The sequence below is a fragment of the Schistocerca americana genome, unplaced genomic scaffold (genome assembly GCF_021461395.2).
Source record: "Schistocerca americana isolate TAMUIC-IGC-003095 unplaced genomic scaffold, iqSchAmer2.1 HiC_scaffold_220, whole genome shotgun sequence".
In the NCBI taxonomy this organism is placed as follows: Eukaryota; Metazoa; Arthropoda; class Insecta; order Orthoptera; family Acrididae; genus Schistocerca; species Schistocerca americana.
Window position 1 is genome coordinate 246607 of NW_025725929.1, and position 16187 is coordinate 262793.

General features: G+C 53.3%; 50 non-coding genes across 50 annotated transcripts; 16 read left to right on the forward strand and 34 right to left on the reverse strand.

The window, feature by feature from the left end:
* Nucleotides 1-187: 187 nt before the first annotated feature.
* Trnav-aac lies at nt 188-260 on the reverse strand. Its single transcript has one exon. It is a non-coding gene; the product is annotated as a tRNA-Val (tRNA).
* Nucleotides 261-417: 157 nt separating this feature from the next.
* On the reverse strand, nt 418-490 carry Trnav-cac. Its single transcript has one exon. It is a non-coding gene; the product is annotated as a tRNA-Val (tRNA).
* A 402-nt stretch (nt 491-892) lies between these two features.
* Trnap-agg lies at nt 893-964 on the forward strand. The gene has a single exon. It is a non-coding gene; the product is annotated as a tRNA-Pro (tRNA).
* A 194-nt stretch (nt 965-1158) lies between these two features.
* Nucleotides 1159-1231, reverse strand: Trnav-aac. The gene has a single exon. It is a non-coding gene; the product is annotated as a tRNA-Val (tRNA).
* A 157-nt stretch (nt 1232-1388) lies between these two features.
* On the reverse strand, nt 1389-1461 carry Trnav-cac. Its single transcript has one exon. It is a non-coding gene; the product is annotated as a tRNA-Val (tRNA).
* Nucleotides 1462-1863: 402 nt separating this feature from the next.
* Nucleotides 1864-1935, forward strand: Trnap-agg. Its single transcript has one exon. It is a non-coding gene; the product is annotated as a tRNA-Pro (tRNA).
* Nucleotides 1936-2129: 194 nt separating this feature from the next.
* On the reverse strand, nt 2130-2202 carry Trnav-aac. Its single transcript has one exon. It is a non-coding gene; the product is annotated as a tRNA-Val (tRNA).
* A 157-nt stretch (nt 2203-2359) lies between these two features.
* Trnav-cac lies at nt 2360-2432 on the reverse strand. Its single transcript has one exon. It is a non-coding gene; the product is annotated as a tRNA-Val (tRNA).
* A 402-nt stretch (nt 2433-2834) lies between these two features.
* Trnap-agg lies at nt 2835-2906 on the forward strand. The gene has a single exon. It is a non-coding gene; the product is annotated as a tRNA-Pro (tRNA).
* A 194-nt stretch (nt 2907-3100) lies between these two features.
* Nucleotides 3101-3173, reverse strand: Trnav-aac. The gene has a single exon. It is a non-coding gene; the product is annotated as a tRNA-Val (tRNA).
* A 157-nt stretch (nt 3174-3330) lies between these two features.
* Trnav-cac lies at nt 3331-3403 on the reverse strand. The gene has a single exon. It is a non-coding gene; the product is annotated as a tRNA-Val (tRNA).
* Nucleotides 3404-3805: 402 nt separating this feature from the next.
* Trnap-agg lies at nt 3806-3877 on the forward strand. The gene has a single exon. It is a non-coding gene; the product is annotated as a tRNA-Pro (tRNA).
* A 194-nt stretch (nt 3878-4071) lies between these two features.
* On the reverse strand, nt 4072-4144 carry Trnav-aac. Its single transcript has one exon. It is a non-coding gene; the product is annotated as a tRNA-Val (tRNA).
* A 157-nt stretch (nt 4145-4301) lies between these two features.
* On the reverse strand, nt 4302-4374 carry Trnav-cac. The gene has a single exon. It is a non-coding gene; the product is annotated as a tRNA-Val (tRNA).
* Nucleotides 4375-4776: 402 nt separating this feature from the next.
* Trnap-agg lies at nt 4777-4848 on the forward strand. Its single transcript has one exon. It is a non-coding gene; the product is annotated as a tRNA-Pro (tRNA).
* A 194-nt stretch (nt 4849-5042) lies between these two features.
* On the reverse strand, nt 5043-5115 carry Trnav-aac. Its single transcript has one exon. It is a non-coding gene; the product is annotated as a tRNA-Val (tRNA).
* A 157-nt stretch (nt 5116-5272) lies between these two features.
* Nucleotides 5273-5345, reverse strand: Trnav-cac. The gene has a single exon. It is a non-coding gene; the product is annotated as a tRNA-Val (tRNA).
* Nucleotides 5346-5747: 402 nt separating this feature from the next.
* Nucleotides 5748-5819, forward strand: Trnap-agg. Its single transcript has one exon. It is a non-coding gene; the product is annotated as a tRNA-Pro (tRNA).
* Nucleotides 5820-6013: 194 nt separating this feature from the next.
* On the reverse strand, nt 6014-6086 carry Trnav-aac. The gene has a single exon. It is a non-coding gene; the product is annotated as a tRNA-Val (tRNA).
* Nucleotides 6087-6243: 157 nt separating this feature from the next.
* On the reverse strand, nt 6244-6316 carry Trnav-cac. The gene has a single exon. It is a non-coding gene; the product is annotated as a tRNA-Val (tRNA).
* Nucleotides 6317-6718: 402 nt separating this feature from the next.
* Nucleotides 6719-6790, forward strand: Trnap-agg. The gene has a single exon. It is a non-coding gene; the product is annotated as a tRNA-Pro (tRNA).
* A 194-nt stretch (nt 6791-6984) lies between these two features.
* Trnav-aac lies at nt 6985-7057 on the reverse strand. Its single transcript has one exon. It is a non-coding gene; the product is annotated as a tRNA-Val (tRNA).
* A 157-nt stretch (nt 7058-7214) lies between these two features.
* Trnav-cac lies at nt 7215-7287 on the reverse strand. Its single transcript has one exon. It is a non-coding gene; the product is annotated as a tRNA-Val (tRNA).
* A 402-nt stretch (nt 7288-7689) lies between these two features.
* Trnap-agg lies at nt 7690-7761 on the forward strand. The gene has a single exon. It is a non-coding gene; the product is annotated as a tRNA-Pro (tRNA).
* Nucleotides 7762-7955: 194 nt separating this feature from the next.
* On the reverse strand, nt 7956-8028 carry Trnav-aac. The gene has a single exon. It is a non-coding gene; the product is annotated as a tRNA-Val (tRNA).
* Nucleotides 8029-8185: 157 nt separating this feature from the next.
* Trnav-cac lies at nt 8186-8258 on the reverse strand. The gene has a single exon. It is a non-coding gene; the product is annotated as a tRNA-Val (tRNA).
* Nucleotides 8259-8660: 402 nt separating this feature from the next.
* Nucleotides 8661-8732, forward strand: Trnap-agg. Its single transcript has one exon. It is a non-coding gene; the product is annotated as a tRNA-Pro (tRNA).
* A 194-nt stretch (nt 8733-8926) lies between these two features.
* On the reverse strand, nt 8927-8999 carry Trnav-aac. Its single transcript has one exon. It is a non-coding gene; the product is annotated as a tRNA-Val (tRNA).
* Nucleotides 9000-9156: 157 nt separating this feature from the next.
* Nucleotides 9157-9229, reverse strand: Trnav-cac. Its single transcript has one exon. It is a non-coding gene; the product is annotated as a tRNA-Val (tRNA).
* A 402-nt stretch (nt 9230-9631) lies between these two features.
* On the forward strand, nt 9632-9703 carry Trnap-agg. Its single transcript has one exon. It is a non-coding gene; the product is annotated as a tRNA-Pro (tRNA).
* A 194-nt stretch (nt 9704-9897) lies between these two features.
* On the reverse strand, nt 9898-9970 carry Trnav-aac. The gene has a single exon. It is a non-coding gene; the product is annotated as a tRNA-Val (tRNA).
* A 157-nt stretch (nt 9971-10127) lies between these two features.
* Nucleotides 10128-10200, reverse strand: Trnav-cac. The gene has a single exon. It is a non-coding gene; the product is annotated as a tRNA-Val (tRNA).
* A 402-nt stretch (nt 10201-10602) lies between these two features.
* Trnap-agg lies at nt 10603-10674 on the forward strand. The gene has a single exon. It is a non-coding gene; the product is annotated as a tRNA-Pro (tRNA).
* Nucleotides 10675-10868: 194 nt separating this feature from the next.
* Trnav-aac lies at nt 10869-10941 on the reverse strand. The gene has a single exon. It is a non-coding gene; the product is annotated as a tRNA-Val (tRNA).
* A 157-nt stretch (nt 10942-11098) lies between these two features.
* Trnav-cac lies at nt 11099-11171 on the reverse strand. Its single transcript has one exon. It is a non-coding gene; the product is annotated as a tRNA-Val (tRNA).
* Nucleotides 11172-11573: 402 nt separating this feature from the next.
* Nucleotides 11574-11645, forward strand: Trnap-agg. Its single transcript has one exon. It is a non-coding gene; the product is annotated as a tRNA-Pro (tRNA).
* Nucleotides 11646-11839: 194 nt separating this feature from the next.
* Nucleotides 11840-11912, reverse strand: Trnav-aac. Its single transcript has one exon. It is a non-coding gene; the product is annotated as a tRNA-Val (tRNA).
* Nucleotides 11913-12069: 157 nt separating this feature from the next.
* Nucleotides 12070-12142, reverse strand: Trnav-cac. The gene has a single exon. It is a non-coding gene; the product is annotated as a tRNA-Val (tRNA).
* Nucleotides 12143-12544: 402 nt separating this feature from the next.
* On the forward strand, nt 12545-12616 carry Trnap-agg. Its single transcript has one exon. It is a non-coding gene; the product is annotated as a tRNA-Pro (tRNA).
* Nucleotides 12617-12810: 194 nt separating this feature from the next.
* On the reverse strand, nt 12811-12883 carry Trnav-aac. The gene has a single exon. It is a non-coding gene; the product is annotated as a tRNA-Val (tRNA).
* Nucleotides 12884-13040: 157 nt separating this feature from the next.
* Trnav-cac lies at nt 13041-13113 on the reverse strand. Its single transcript has one exon. It is a non-coding gene; the product is annotated as a tRNA-Val (tRNA).
* A 402-nt stretch (nt 13114-13515) lies between these two features.
* Nucleotides 13516-13587, forward strand: Trnap-agg. Its single transcript has one exon. It is a non-coding gene; the product is annotated as a tRNA-Pro (tRNA).
* A 194-nt stretch (nt 13588-13781) lies between these two features.
* Trnav-aac lies at nt 13782-13854 on the reverse strand. The gene has a single exon. It is a non-coding gene; the product is annotated as a tRNA-Val (tRNA).
* Nucleotides 13855-14011: 157 nt separating this feature from the next.
* Trnav-cac lies at nt 14012-14084 on the reverse strand. The gene has a single exon. It is a non-coding gene; the product is annotated as a tRNA-Val (tRNA).
* Nucleotides 14085-14486: 402 nt separating this feature from the next.
* Nucleotides 14487-14558, forward strand: Trnap-agg. The gene has a single exon. It is a non-coding gene; the product is annotated as a tRNA-Pro (tRNA).
* Nucleotides 14559-14752: 194 nt separating this feature from the next.
* On the reverse strand, nt 14753-14825 carry Trnav-aac. The gene has a single exon. It is a non-coding gene; the product is annotated as a tRNA-Val (tRNA).
* Nucleotides 14826-14982: 157 nt separating this feature from the next.
* Trnav-cac lies at nt 14983-15055 on the reverse strand. Its single transcript has one exon. It is a non-coding gene; the product is annotated as a tRNA-Val (tRNA).
* A 402-nt stretch (nt 15056-15457) lies between these two features.
* On the forward strand, nt 15458-15529 carry Trnap-agg. Its single transcript has one exon. It is a non-coding gene; the product is annotated as a tRNA-Pro (tRNA).
* A 194-nt stretch (nt 15530-15723) lies between these two features.
* Trnav-aac lies at nt 15724-15796 on the reverse strand. Its single transcript has one exon. It is a non-coding gene; the product is annotated as a tRNA-Val (tRNA).
* A 157-nt stretch (nt 15797-15953) lies between these two features.
* Trnav-cac lies at nt 15954-16026 on the reverse strand. Its single transcript has one exon. It is a non-coding gene; the product is annotated as a tRNA-Val (tRNA).
* Nucleotides 16027-16187: the final 161 nt, after the last annotated feature.

Consider the following 16187-nt stretch of genomic DNA (forward strand, 5'->3'; position numbering starts at 1 on the left):
TTGTGCAAACTGATCGCACGTCAGTGGCTGAGTCAGCGCAAAAAGATCGCCGTCAATATCAAATGAATTTCTTATTCGATGTGAGCAATTGACACTCGGGTCCGACGCGTGAAGGCGATTACGAAGGTTTCGGGTACAGATGGTAGCAGATGCATGTTAGTACGTCTTGCTTAAAGTGATGAAAAAGTGTTTCCGCCCGGGATCGAACCGGGGACCTTCTGCGTGTTAGGCAGACGTGATAACCGCTACACCACGGAAACTGCTTGTGTGCACCTTACTTCACAGACAACTTATAGCGATGTTGCCATCGTAACTAAAAAATTCAATAAATGTGGTACTTGCAAACGAAGGGACATGCAGCAGATCCACACACGACGTGGCTCATTGGAGGACAATACGACATAGGCAGGAAAATACTGTTCTCGCCCGGGATCGAACCGGGGACCTTCTGCGTGTGAAGCAGACGTGATAACCGCTACACTACGGAAACGACGGACCTGAGGAGTCCATCCTTGTTCACTCGAACTTGCCTCAGACTTTCTCTCGTCCGCGAATGCACACACGACAGTTCTTTTGTCAGCCTGGAACCCATCACAGCCGAGGGCTCAAGAAGTCTTCGGGGTGCTCGAGAGGGTGTCTGCCGTAGCACCCCTAACGATATAGCGGCGTTTCGCGCAGTCGTTATTGCAAGTCATATCAGCAAAAGCAATCACTTTCTCAGCAGCAGGCAGTGCGAGCCCAGCGGCAGCTCTACATGAAGGTACCAATAGCCCAGGAAGGCCGCCGACCGCGGGAATTCGCGCCGCCCCCATCCCGCCAGCGTACACGAGACTTCCAGGGCACCCTGGACGACATCGAGGGACTGGAATAATTGGCGTTCGCCGTGTCACAGGGCTCGTTGGTCTAGGGGTATGATTCCTGCTTAGGGTGCAGGAGGTCCCGGGTTCAAATCCCGGACGAGCCCTAGCGTTTTGTGCAAACTGATCGCACGTCAGTGGCTGAGTCAGCGCAAAAAGATCGCCGTCAATATCAAATGAATTTCTTATTCGATGTGAGCAATTGACACTCGGGTCCGACGCGTGAAGGCGATTACGAAGGTTTCGGGTACAGATGGTAGCAGATGCATGTTAGTACGTCTTGCTTAAAGTGATGAAAAAGTGTTTCCGCCCGGGATCGAACCGGGGACCTTCTGCGTGTTAGGCAGACGTGATAACCGCTACACCACGGAAACTGCTTGTCTGCACCTTACTTCACAGACAACTTATAGTGATGTTGCCATCGTAACTAAAAAATTCAATAAATGTGGTACTTGCAAACGAAGGGACATGCAGCAGATCCACACACGACGTGGCTCATTGGAGGACAATACGACATAGGCAGGAAAATACTGTTCCCGCCCGGGATCGAACCGGGGACCTTCTGCGTGTGAAGCAGACGTGATAACCGCTACACTACGGAAACGACGGACCTGAGGAGTCCATCCTTGTTCACTCGAACTTGCCTCAGACTTTCTCTCGTCCGCGAATGCACACACGACAGTTCTTTTGTCAGCCTGGAACCCATCACAGCCGAGGGCTCAAGAAGTCTTCGGGGTGCTCGAGAGGGTGTCTGCCGTAGCACCCCTAACGATATAGCGGCGTTTCGCGCAGTCGTTATTGCAAGTCATATCAGCAAAAGCAATCACTTTCTCAGCAGCAGGCAGTGCGAGCCCAGCGGCAGCTCTACATGAAGGTACCAATAGCCCAGGAAGGCCGCCGACCGCGGGAATTCGCGCCGCCCCCATCCCGCCAGCGTACACGAGACTTCCAGGGCACCCTGGACGACATCGAGGGACTGGAATAATTGGCGTTCGCCGTGTCACAGGGCTCGTTGGTCTAGGGGTATGATTCCTGCTTAGGGTGCAGGAGGTCCCGGGTTCAAATCCCGGACGAGCCCTAGCGTTTTGTGCGAACTGATCGCACGTCAGTGGCTGAGTCAGCGCAAAAAGATCGCCGTCAATATCAAATGAATTTCTTATTCGATGTGAGCAATTGACACTCGGGTCCGACGCGTGAAGGCGATTACGAAGGTTTCGGGTACAGATGGTAGCAGATGCATGTTAGTACGTCTTGCTTAAAGTGATGAAAAAGTGTTTCCGCCCGGGATCGAACCGGGGACCTTCTGCGTGTTAGGCAGACGTGATAACCGCCACACCACGGAAACTGCTTGTGTGCACCTTACTGCACAGACAACTTATAGTGATGTTGCCGTCGTAACTAAAAAATTCAATAAATGTGGTACTTGCAAACGAAGGGACATGCAGCAGATCCACACACGACGTGGCTCATTGGAGGACAATACGACATAGGCAGGAAAATACTGTTCCCGCCCGGGATCGAACCGGGGACCTTCTGCGTGTGAAGCAGACGTGATAACCGCTACACTACGGAAACGACGGACCTGAGGAGTCCATCCTTGTTCACTCGAACTTGCCTCAGACTTTCTCTCGTCCGCGAATGCACACACGACAGTTCTTTTGTCAGCCTGGAACCCATCACAGCCGAGGGCTCAAGAAGTCTTCGGGGTGCTCGAGAGGGTGTCTGCCGTAGCACCCCTAACGATATAGCGGCGTTTCGCGCAGTCGTTATTGCAAGTCATATCAGCAAAAGCAATCACTTTCTCAGCAGCAGGCAGTGCGAGCCCAGCGGCAGCTCTACATGAAGGTACCAATAGCCCAGGAAGGCCGCCGACCGCGGGAATTCGCGCCGACCCCATCCCGCCAGCGTACACGAGACTTCCAGGGCACCCTGGACGACATCGAGGGGCTGGAATAATTGGCGTTCGCCGTGTGACAGGGCTCGTTGGTCTAGGGGTATGATTCCTGCTTAGGTTGCAGGAGGTCCCGGGTTCAAATCCCGGACGAGCCCTAGCGTTTTGTGCAAACTGATCGCACGTCAGTGGCTGAGTCAGCGCAAAAAGATCGCCGTCAATATCAAATGAATTTCTTATTCGATGTGAGCAATTGACACTCGGGTCCGACGCGTGAAGGCGATTACGAAGGTTTCGGGTACAGACGGTAGCAGATGCATGTTAGTACGTCTTGCTTAAAGTGATGAAAAAGTGTTTCCGCCCGGGATCGAACAGGGGACCTCCTGCGTGTTAGGCAGACGTGATAACCGCTACACCACGGAAACTGCTTGTGTGCACCTTACTTCACAGACAACTTATAGTGATGTTGCCATCGTAACTAAAAAATTCAATAAATGTGGTACTTGCAAACGAAGGGACATGCAGCAGATCCACACACGACGTGGCTCATTGGAGGACAATACGACATAGGCAGGAAAATACTGTTCCCGCCCGGGATCGAACCGGGGACCTTCTGCGTGTGAAGCAGACGTGATAACCGCTACACTACGGAAACGACGGACCTGAGGAGTCCATCCTTGTTCACTCGAACTTGCCTCAGACTTTCTCTCGTCCGCGAATGCACACACGACAGTTCTTTTGTCAGCCTGGAACCCATCACAGCCGAGGGCTCAAGAAGTCTTCGGGGTGCTCGAGAGGGTGTCTGCCGTAGCACCCCTAACGATATAGCGGCGTTTCGCGCAGTCGTTATTGCAAGTCATATCAGCAAAAGCAATCACTTTCTCAGCAGCAGGCAGTGCGAGCCCAGCGGCAGCTCTACATGAAGGTACCAATAGCCCAGGAAGGCCGCCGACCGCGGGAATTCGCGCCGCCCCCATCCCGCCAGCGTACACGAGACTTCCAGGGCACCCTGGACGACATCGAGGGACTGGAATAATTGGCGTTCGCCGTGTCACAGGGCTCGTTGGTCTAGGGGTATGATTCCTGCTTAGGGTGCAGGAGGTCCCGGGTTCAAATCCCGGACGAGCCCTAGCGTTTTGTGCAAACTGATCGCACGTCAGTGGCTGAGTCAGCGCAAAAAGATCGCCGTCAATATCAAATGAATTTCTTATTCGATGTGAGCAATTGACACTCGGGTCCGACGCGTGAAGGCGATTACGAAGGTTTCGGGTACAGATGGTAGCAGATGCATGTTAGTACGTCTTGCTTAAAGTGATGAAAAAGTGTTTCCGCCCGGGATCGAACCGGGGACCTTCTGCGTGTTAGGCAGACGTGATAACCGCCACACCACGGAAACTGCTTGTGTGCACCTTACTTCACAGACAACTTATAGTGATGTTGCCGTCGTAACTAAAAAATTCAATAAATGTGGTACTTGCAAACGAAGGGACATGCAGCAGATCCACACACGACGTGGCTCATTGGAGGACAATACGACATAGGCAGGAAAATACTGTTCCCGCCCGGGATCGAACCGGGGACCTTCTGCGTGTGAAGCAGACGTGATAACCGCTACACTACGGAAACGACGGACCTGAGGAGTCCATCCTTGTTCACTCGAACTTGCCTCAGACTTTCTCTCGTCCGCGAATGCACACACGACAGTTCTTTTGTCAGCCTGGAACCCATCACAGCCGAGGGCTCAAGAAGTCTTCGGGGTGCTCGAGAGGGTGTCTGCCGTAGCACCCCTAACGATATAGCGGCGTTTCGCGCAGTCGTTATTGCAAGTCATATCAGCAAAAGCAATCACTTTCTCAGCAGCAGGCAGTGCGAGCCCAGCGGCAGCTCTACATGAAGGTACCAATAGCCCAGGAAGGCCGCCGACCGCGGGAATTCGCGCCGACCCCATCCCGCCAGCGTACACGAGACTTCCAGGGCACCCTGGACGACATCGAGGGGCTGGAATAATTGGCGTTCGCCGTGTGACAGGGCTCGTTGGTCTAGGGGTATGATTCCTGCTTAGGTTGCAGGAGGTCCCGGGTTCAAATCCCGGACGAGCCCTAGCGTTTTGTGCAAACTGATCGCACGTCAGTGGCTGAGTCAGCGCAAAAAGATCGCCGTCAATATCAAATGAATTTCTTATTCGATGTGAGCAATTGACACTCGGGTCCGACGCGTGAAGGCGATTACGAAGGTTTCGGGTACAGACGGTAGCAGATGCATGTTAGTACGTCTTGCTTAAAGTGATGAAAAAGTGTTTCCGCCCGGGATCGAACAGGGGACCTTCTGCGTGTTAGGCAGACGTGATAACCGCTACACCACGGAAACTGCTTGTGTGCACCTTACTTCACAGACAACTTATAGCGATGTTGCCATCGTAACTAAAAAATTCAATAAATGTGGTACTTGCAAACGAAGGGACATGCAGCAGATCCACACACGACGTGGCTCATTGGAGGACAATACGACATAGGCAGGAAAATACTGTTCTCGCCCGGGATCGAACCGGGGACCTTCTGCGTGTGAAGCAGACGTGATAACCGCTACACTACGGAAACGACGGACCTGAGGAGTCCATCCTTGTTCACTCGAACTTGCCTCAGACTTTCTCTCGTCCGCGAATGCACACACGACAGTTCTTTTGTCAGCCTGGAACCCATCACAGCCGAGGGCTCAAGAAGTCTTCGGGGTGCTCGAGAGGGTGTCTGCCGTAGCACCCCTAACGATATAGCGGCGTTTCGCGCAGTCGTTATTGCAAGTCATATCAGCAAAAGCAATCACTTTCTCAGCAGCAGGCAGTGCGAGCCCAGCGGCAGCTCTACATGAAGGTACCAATAGCCCAGGAAGGCCGCCGACCGCGGGAATTCGCGCCGCCCCCATCCCGCCAGCGTACACGAGACTTCCAGGGCACCCTGGACGACATCGAGGGACTGGAATAATTGGCGTTCGCCGTGTCACAGGGCTCGTTGGTCTAGGGGTAAGATTCCTGCTTAGGGTGCAGGAGGTCCCGGGTTCAAATCCCGGACGAGCCCTAGCGTTTTGTGCAAACTGATCGCACGTCAGTGGCTGAGTCAGCGCAAAAAGATCGCCGTCAATATCAAATGAATTTCTTATTCGATGTGAGCAATTGACACTCGGGTCCGACGCGTGAAGGCGATTACGAAGGTTTCGGGTACAGATGGTAGCAGATGCATGTTAGTACGTCTTGCTTAAAGTGATGAAAAAGTGTTTCCGCCCGGGATCGAACCGGGGACCTTCTGCGTGTTAGGCAGACGTGATAACCGCTACACCACGGAAACTGCTTGTGTGCACCTTACTTCACAGACAACTTATAGTCATGTTGCCATCGTAACTAAAAAATTCAATAAATGTGGTACTTGCAAACGAAGGGACATGCAGCAGATCCACACACGACGTGGCTCATTGGAGGACAATACGACATAGGCAGGAAAATACTGTTCCCGCCCGGGATCGAACCGGGGACCTTCTGCGTGTGAAGCAGACGTGATAACCGCTACACTACGGAAACGACGGACCTGAGGAGTCCATCCTTGTTCACTCGAACTTGCCTCAGACTTTCTCTCGTCCGCGAATGCACACACGACAGTTCTTTTGTCAGCCTGGAACCCATCACAGCCGAGGGCTCAAGAAGTCTTCGGGGTGCTCGAGAGGGTGTCTGCCGTAGCACCCCTAACGATATAGCGGCGTTTCGCGCAGTCGTTATTGCAAGTCATATCAGCAAAAGCAATCACTTTCTCAGCAGCAGGCAGTGCGAGCCCAGCGGCAGCTCTACATGAAGGTACCAATAGCCCAGGAAGGCCGCCGACCGCGGGAATTCGCGCCGCCCCCATCCCGCCAGCGTACACGAGACTTCCAGGGCACCCTGGACGACATCGAGGGACTGGAATAATTGGCGTTCGCCGTGTCACAGGGCTCGTTGGTCTAGGGGTATGATTCCTGCTTAGGGTGCAGGAGGTCCCGGGTTCAAATCCCGGACGAGCCCTAGCGTTTTGTGCAAACTGATCGCACGTCAGTGGCTGAGTCAGCGCAAAAAGATCGCCGTCAATATCAAATGAATTTCTTATTCGATGTGAGCAATTGACACTCGGGTCCGACGCGTGAAGGCGATTACGAAGGTTTCGGGTACAGATGGTAGCAGATGCATGTTAGTACGTCTTGCTTAAAGTGATGAAAAAGTGTTTCCGCCCGGGATCGAACCGGGGACCTTCTGCGTGTTAGGCAGACGTGATAACCGCCACACCACGGAAACTGCTTGTGTGCACCTTACTTCACAGACAACTTATAGTGATGTTGCCGTCGTAACTAAAAAATTCAATAAATGTGGTACTTGCAAACGAAGGGACATGCAGCAGATCCACACACGACGTGGCTCATTGGAGGACAATACGACATAGGCAGGAAAATACTGTTCCCGCCCGGGATCGAACCGGGGACCTTCTGCGTGTGAAGCAGACGTGATAACCGCTACACTACGGAAACGACGGACCTGAGGAGTCCATCCTTGTTCACTCGAACTTGCCTCAGACTTTCTCTCGTCCGCGAATGCACACACGACAGTTCTTTTGTCAGCCTGGAACCCATCACAGCCGAGGGCTCAAGAAGTCTTCGGGGTGCTCGAGAGGGTGTCTGCCGTAGCACCCCTAACGATATAGCGGCGTTTCGCGCAGTCGTTATTGCAAGTCATATCAGCAAAAGCAATCACTTTCTCAGCAGCAGGCAGTGCGAGCCCAGCGGCAGCTCTACATGAAGGTACCAATAGCCCAGGAAGGCCGCCGACCGCGGGAATTCGCGCCGCCCCCATCCCGCCAGCGTACACGAGACTTCCAGGGCACCCTGGACGACATCGAGGGACTGGAATAATTGGCGTTCGCCGTGTCACAGGGCTCGTTGGTCTAGGGGTATGATTCCTGCTTAGGGTGCAGGAGGTCCCGGGTTCAAATCCCGGACGAGCCCTAGCGTTTTGTGCAAACTGATCGCACGTCAGTGGCTGAGTCAGCGCAAAAAGATCGCCGTCAATATCAAATGAATTTCTTATTCGATGTGAGCAATTGACACTCGGGTCCGACGCGTGAAGGCGATTACGAAGGTTTCGGGTACAGATGGTAGCAGATGCATGTTAGTACGTCTTGCTTAAAGTGATGAAAAAGTGTTTCCGCCCGGGATCGAACCGGGGACCTTCTGCGTGTTAGGCAGACGTGATAACCGCCACACCACGGAAACTGCTTGTGTGCACCTTACTTCACAGACAACTTATAGTGATGTTGCCGTCGTAACTAAAAAATTCAATAAATGTGGTACTTGCAAACGAAGGGACATGCAGCAGATCCACACACGACGTGGCTCATTGGAGGACAATACGACATAGGCAGGAAAATACTGTTCCCGCCCGGGATCGAACCGGGGACCTTCTGCGTGTGAAGCAGACGTGATAACCGCTACACTACGGAAACGACGGACCTGAGGAGTCCATCCTTGTTCACTCGAACTTGCCTCAGACTTTCTCTCGTCCGCGAATGCACACACGACAGTTCTTTTGTCAGCCTGGAACCCATCACAGCCGAGGGCTCAAGAAGTCTTCGGGGTGCTCGAGAGGGTGTCTGCCGTAGCACCCCTAACGATATAGCGGCGTTTCGCGCAGTCGTTATTGCAAGTCATATCAGCAAAAGCAATCACTTTCTCAGCAGCAGGCAGTGCGAGCCCAGCGGCAGCTCTACATGAAGGTACCAATAGCCCAGGAAGGCCGCCGACCGCGGGAATTCGCGCCGACCCCATCCCGCCAGCGTACACGAGACTTCCAGGGCACCCTGGACGACATCGAGGGGCTGGAATAATTGGCGTTCGCCGTGTGACAGGGCTCGTTGGTCTAGGGGTATGATTCCTGCTTAGGTTGCAGGAGGTCCCGGGTTCAAATCCCGGACGAGCCCTAGCGTTTTGTGCAAACTGATCGCACGTCAGTGGCTGAGTCAGCGCAAAAAGATCGCCGTCAATATCAAATGAATTTCTTATTCGATGTGAGCAATTGACACTCGGGTCCGACGCGTGAAGGCGATTACGAAGGTTTCGGGTACAGACGGTACCAGATGCATGTTAGTACGTCTTGCTTAAAGTGATGAAAAAGTGTTTCCGCCCGGGATCGAACAGGGGACCTCCTGCGTGTTAGGCAGACGTGATAACCGCTACACCACGGAAACTGCTTGTGTGCACCTTACTTCACAGACAACTTATAGTGATGTTGCCATCGTAACTAAAAAATTCAATAAATGTGGTACTTGCAAACGAAGGGACATGCAGCAGATCCACACACGACGTGGCTCATTGGAGGACAATACGACATAGGCAGGAAAATACTGTTCCCGCCCGGGATCGAACCGGGGACCTTCTGCGTGTGAAGCAGACGTGATAACCGCTACACTACGGAAACGACGGACCTGAGGAGTCCATCCTTGTTCACTCGAACTTGCCTCAGACTTTCTCTCGTCCGCGAATGCACACACGACAGTTCTTTTGTCAGCCTGGAACCCATCACAGCCGAGGGCTCAAGAAGTCTTCGGGGTGCTCGAGAGGGTGTCTGCCGTAGCACCCCTAACGATATAGCGGCGTTTCGCGCAGTCGTTATTGCAAGTCATATCAGCAAAAGCAATCACTTTCTCAGCAGCAGGCAGTGCGAGCCCAGCGGCAGCTCTACATGAAGGTACCAATAGCCCAGGAAGGCCGCCGACCGCGGGAATTCGCGCCGACCCCATCCCGCCAGCGTACACGAGACTTCCAGGGCACCCTGGACGACATCGAGGGGCTGGAATAATTGGCGTTCGCCGTGTGACAGGGCTCGTTGGTCTAGGGGTATGATTCCTGCTTAGGTTGCAGGAGGTCCCGGGTTCAAATCCCGGACGAGCCCTAGCGTTTTGTGCAAACTGATCGCACGTCAGTGGCTGAGTCAGCGCAAAAAGATCGCCGTCAATATCAAATGAATTTCTTATTCGATGTGAGCAATTGACACTCGGGTCCGACGCGTGAAGGCGATTACGAAGGTTTCGGGTACAGACGGTAGCAGATGCATGTTAGTACGTCTTGCTTAAAGTGATGAAAAAGTGTTTCCGCCCGGGATCGAACAGGGGACCTCCTGCGTGTTAGGCAGACGTGATAACCGCTACACCACGGAAACTGCTTGTGTGCACCTTACTTCACAGACAACTTATAGTGATGTTGCCATCGTAACTAAAAAATTCAATAAATGTGGTACTTGCAAACGAAGGGACATGCAGCAGATCCACACACGACGTGGCTCATTGGAGGACAATACGACATAGGCAGGAAAATACTGTTCCCGCCCGGGATCGAACCGGGGACCTTCTGCGTGTGAAGCAGACGTGATAACCGCTACACTACGGAAACGACGGACCTGAGGAGTCCATCCTTGTTCACTCGAACTTGCCTCAGACTTTCTCTCGTCCGCGAATGCACACACGACAGTTCTTTTGTCAGCCTGGAACCCATCACAGCCGAGGGCTCAAGAAGTCTTCGGGGTGCTCGAGAGGGTGTCTGCCGTAGCACCCCTAACGATATAGCGGCGTTTCGCGCAGTCGTTATTGCAAGTCATATCAGCAAAAGCAATCACTTTCTCAGCAGCAGGCAGTGCGAGCCCAGCGGCAGCTCTACATGAAGGTACCAATAGCCCAGGAAGGCCGCCGACCGCGGGAATTCGCGCCGACCCCATCCCGCCAGCGTACACGAGACTTCCAGGGCACCCTGGACGACATCGAGGGGCTGGAATAATTGGCGTTCGCCGTGTGACAGGGCTCGTTGGTCTAGGGGTATGATTCCTGCTTAGGTTGCAGGAGGTCCCGGGTTCAAATCCCGGACGAGCCCTAGCGTTTTGTGCAAACTGATCGCACGTCAGTGGCTGAGTCAGCGCAAAAAGATCGCCGTCAATATCAAATGAATTTCTTATTCGATGTGAGCAATTGACACTCGGGTCCGACGCGTGAAGGCGATTACGAAGGTTTCGGGTACAGACGGTAGCAGATGCATGTTAGTACGTCTTGCTTAAAGTGATGAAAAAGTGTTTCCGCCCGGGATCGAACCGGGGACCTTCTGCGTGTTAGGCAGACGTGATAACCGCTACACCACGGAAACTGCTTGTGTGCACCTTACTTCACAGACAACTTATAGCGATGTTGCCATCGTAACTAAAAAATTCAATAAATGTGGTACTTGCAAACGAAGGGACATGCAGCAGATCCACACACGACGTGGCTCATTGGAGGACAATACGACATAGGCAGGAAAATACTGTTCTCGCCCGGGATCGAACCGGGGACCTTCTGCGTGTGAAGCAGACGTGATAACCGCTACACTACGGAAACGACGGACCTGAGGAGTCCATCCTTGTTCACTCGAACTTGCCTCAGACTTTCTCTCGTCCGCGAATGCACACACGACAGTTCTTTTGTCAGCCTGGAACCCATCACAGCCGAGGGCTCAAGAAGTCTTCGGGGTGCTCGAGAGGGTGTCTGCCGTAGCACCCCTAACGATATAGCGGCGTTTCGCGCAGTCGTTATTGCAAGTCATATCAGCAAAAGCAATCACTTTCTCAGCAGCAGGCAGTGCGAGCCCAGCGGCAGCTCTACATGAAGGTACCAATAGCCCAGGAAGGCCGCCGACCGCGGGAATTCGCGCCGCCCCCATCCCGCCAGCGTACACGAGACTTCCAGGGCACCCTGGACGACATCGAGGGACTGGAATAATTGGCGTTCGCCGTGTCACAGGGCTCGTTGGTCTAGGGGTATGATTCCTGCTTAGGGTGCAGGAGGTCCCGGGTTCAAATCCCGGACGAGCCCTAGCGTTTTGTGCAAACTGATCGCACGTCAGTGGCTGAGTCAGCGCAAAAAGATCGCCGTCAATATCAAATGAATTTCTTATTCGATGTGAGCAATTGACACTCGGGTCCGACGCGTGAAGGCGATTACGAAGGTTTCGGGTACAGATGGTAGCAGATGCATGTTAGTACGTCTTGCTTAAAGTGATGAAAAAGTGTTTCCGCCCGGGATCGAACCGGGGACCTTCTGCGTGTTAGGCAGACGTGATAACCGCTACACCACGGAAACTGCTTGTGTGCACCTTACTTCACAGACAACTTATAGCGATGTTGCCATCGTAACTAAAAAATTCAATAAATGTGGTACTTGCAAACGAAGGGACATGCAGCAGATCCACACACGACGTGGCTCATTGGAGGACAATACGACATAGGCAGGAAAATACTGTTCTCGCCCGGGATCGAACCGGGGACCTTCTGCGTGTGAAGCAGACGTGATAACCGCTACACTACGGAAACGACGGACCTGAGGAGTCCATCCTTGTTCACTCGAACTTGCCTCAGACTTTCTCTCGTCCGCGAATGCACACACGACAGTTCTTTTGTCAGCCTGGAACCCATCACAGCCGAGGGCTCAAGAAGTCTTCGGGGTGCTCGAGAGGGTGTCTGCCGTAGCACCCCTAACGATATAGCGGCGTTTCGCGCAGTCGTTATTGCAAGTCATATCAGCAAAAGCAATCACTTTCTCAGCAGCAGGCAGTGCGAGCCCAGCGGCAGCTCTACATGAAGGTACCAATAGCCCAGGAAGGCCGCCGACCGCGGGAATTCGCGCCGCCCCCATCCCGCCAGCGTACACGAGACTTCCAGGGCACCCTGGACGACATCGAGGGACTGGAATAATTGGCGTTCGCCGTGTCACAGGGCTCGTTGGTCTAGGGGTATGATTCCTGCTTAGGGTGCAGGAGGTCCCGGGTTCAAATCCCGGACGAGCCCTAGCGTTTTGTGCAAACTGATCGCACGTCAGTGGCTGAGTCAGCGCAAAAAGATCGCCGTCAATATCAAATGAATTTCTTATTCGATGTGAGCAATTGACACTCGGGTCCGACGCGTGAAGGCGATTACGAAGGTTTCGGGTACAGATGGTAGCAGATGCATGTTAGTACGTCTTGCTTAAAGTGATGAAAAAGTGTTTCCGCCCGGGATCGAACCGGGGACCTTCTGCGTGTTAGGCAGACGTGATAACCGCCACACCACGGAAACTGCTTGTGTGCACCTTACTTCACAGACAACTTATAGTGATGTTGCCGTCGTAACTAAAAAATTCAATAAATGTGGTACTTGCAAACGAAGGGACATGCAGCAGATCCACACACGACGTGGCTCATTGGAGGACAATACGACATAGGCAGGAAAATACTGTTCCCGCCCGGGATCGAACCGGGGACCTTCTGCGTGTGAAGCAGACGTGATAACCGCTACACTACGGAAACGACGGACCTGAGGAGTCCATCCTTGTTCACTCGAACTTGCCTCAGACTTTCTCTCGTCCGCGAATGCACACACGACAGTTCTTTTGTCAGCCTGGAACCCATCACAGCCGAGGGCTCAAGAAGTCTTCGGGGTGCTCGAGAGAGTGTCTGCCGTAGCACCCCTAACGATATAGCGGCGTTTCGCGCAGTCGTTATTGCAAGTCATATCAGCAAAAGCAATCACTTTCTCAGCAGCAGGCAGTGCGAGCCCAGCGGCAGCTCTACATGAAGGTACCAATAGCCCAGGAAGGCCGCCGACCGCGGGAATTCGCGCCGACCCCATCCCGCCAGCGTACACGAGACTTCCAGGGCACCCTGGACGACATCGAGGGGCTGGAATAATTGGCGTTCGCCGTGTGACAGGGCTCGTTGGTCTAGGGGTATGATTCCTGCTTAGGTTGCAGGAGGTCCCGGGTTCAAATCCCGGACGAGCCCTAGCGTTTTGTGCAAACCGATCGCACGTCAGTGGCTGAGTCAGCGCAAAAAGATCGCCGTCAATATCAAATGAATTTCTTATTCGATGTGAGCAATTGACACTCGGGTCCGACGCGTGAAGGCGATTACGAAGGTTTCGGGTACAGACGGTAGCAGATGCATGTTAGTACGTCTTGCTTAAAGTGATGAAAAAGTGTTTCCGCCCGGGATCGAACAGGGGACCTCCTGCGTGTTAGGCAGACGTGATAACCGCTACACCACGGAAACTGCTTGTGTGCACCTTACTTCACAGACAACTTATAGTGATGTTGCCATCGTAACTAAAAAATTCAATAAATGTGGTACTTGCAAACGAAGGGACATGCAGCAGATCCACACACGACGTGGCTCATTGGAGGACAATACGACATAGGCAGGAAAATACTGTTCCCGCCCGGGATCGAACTGGGGACCTTCTGCGTGTGAAGCAGACGTGATAACCGCTACACTACGGAAACGACGGACCTGAGGAGTCCATCCTTGTTCACTCGAACTTGCCTCAGACTTTCTCTCGTCCGCGAATGCACACACGACAGTTCTTTTGTCAGCCTGGAACCCATCACAGCCGAGGGCTCAAGAAGTCTTCGGGGTGCTCGAGAGGGTGTCTGCCGTAGCACCCCTAACGATATAGCGGCGTTTCGCGCAGTCGTTATTGCAAGTCATATCAGCAAAAGCAATCACTTTCTCAGCAGCAGGCAGTGCGAGCCCAGCGGCAGCTCTACATGAAGGTACCAATAGCCCAGGAAGGCCGCCGACCGCGGGAATTCGCGCCGCCCCCATCCCGCCAGCGTACACGAGACTTCCAGGGCACCCTGGACGACATCGAGGGACTGGAATAATTGGCGTTCGCCGTGTCACAGGGCTCGTTGGTCTAGGGGTATGATTCCTGCTTAGGGTGCAGGAGGTCCCGGGTTCAAATCCCGGACGAGCCCTAGCGTTTTGTGCAAACTGATCGCACGTCAGTGGCTGAGTCAGCGCAAAAAGATCGCCGTCAATATCAAATGAATTTCTTATTCGATGTGAGCAATTGACACTCGGGTCCGACGCGTGAAGGCGATTACGAAGGTTTCGGGTACAGATGGTAGCAGATGCATGTTAGTACGTCTTGCTTAAAGTGATGAAAAAGTGTTTCCGCCCGGGATCGAACCGGGGACCTTCTGCGTGTTAGGCAGACGTGATAACCGCTACACCACGGAAACTGCTTGTGTGCACCTTACTTCACAGACAACTTATAGTGATGTTGCCGTCGTAACTAAAAAATTCAATAAATGTGGTACTTGCAAACGAAGGGACATGCAGCAGATCCACACACGACGTGGCTCATTGGAGGACAATACGACATAGGCAGGAAAATACTGTTCCCGCCCGGGATCGAACCGGGGACCTTCTGCGTGTGAAGCAGACGTGATAACCGCTACACTACGGAAACGACGGACCTGAGGAGTCCATCCTTGTTCACTCGAACTTGCCTCAGACTTTCTCTCGTCCGCGAATGCACACACGACAGTTCTTTTGTCAGCCTGGAACCCATCACAGCCGAGGGCTCAAGAAGTCTTCGGGGTGCTCGAGAGGGTGTCTGCCGTAGCACCCCTAACGATATAGCGGCGTTTCGCGCAGTCGTTATTGCAAGTCATATCAGCAAAAGCAATCACTTTCTCAGCAGCAGGCAGTGCGAGCCCAGCGGCAGCTCTACATGAAGGTACCAATAGCCCAGGAAGGCCGCCGACCGCGGGAATTCGCGCCGACCCCATCCCGCCAGCGTACACGAGACTTCCAGGGCACCCTGGACGACATCGAGGGGCTGGAATAATTGGCGTTCGCCGTGTGACAGGGCTCGTTGGTCTAGGGGTATGATTCCTGCTTAGGTTGCAGGAGGTCCCGGGTTCAAATCCCGGACGAGCCCTAGCGTTTTGTGCAAACTGATCGCACGTCAGTGGCTGAGTCAGCGCAAAAAGATCGCCGTCAATATCAAATGAATTTCTTATTCGATGTGAGCAATTGACACTCGGGTCCGACGCGTGAAGGCGATTACGAAGGTTTCGGGTACAGACGGTAGCAGATGCATGTTAGTACGTCTTGCTTAAAGTGATGAAAAAGTGTTTCCGCCCGGGATCGAACAGGGGACCTCCTGCGTGTTAGGCAGACGTGATAACCGCTACACCACGGAAACTGCTTGTGTGCACCTTACTTCACAGACAACTTATAGTGATGTTGCCATCGTAACTAAAAAATTCAATAAATGTGGTACTTGCAAACGAAGGGACATGCAGCAGATCCACACACGACGTGGCTCATTGGAGGACAATACGACATAGGCAGGAAAATACTGTTCCCGCCCGGGATCGAACCGGGGACCTTCTGCGTGTGAAGCAGACGTGATAACCGCTACACTACGGAAACGACGGACCTGAGGAGTCCATCCTTGTTCACTCGAACTTGCCTCAGACTTTCTCTCGTCCGCGAATGCACACACGACAGTTCTTTTGTCAGCCTGGAACCCATCACAGCCGAGGGCTCAAGAAGTCTTCGGGGTGCTCGAGAGGGTGTCTGCCGTAGCACCC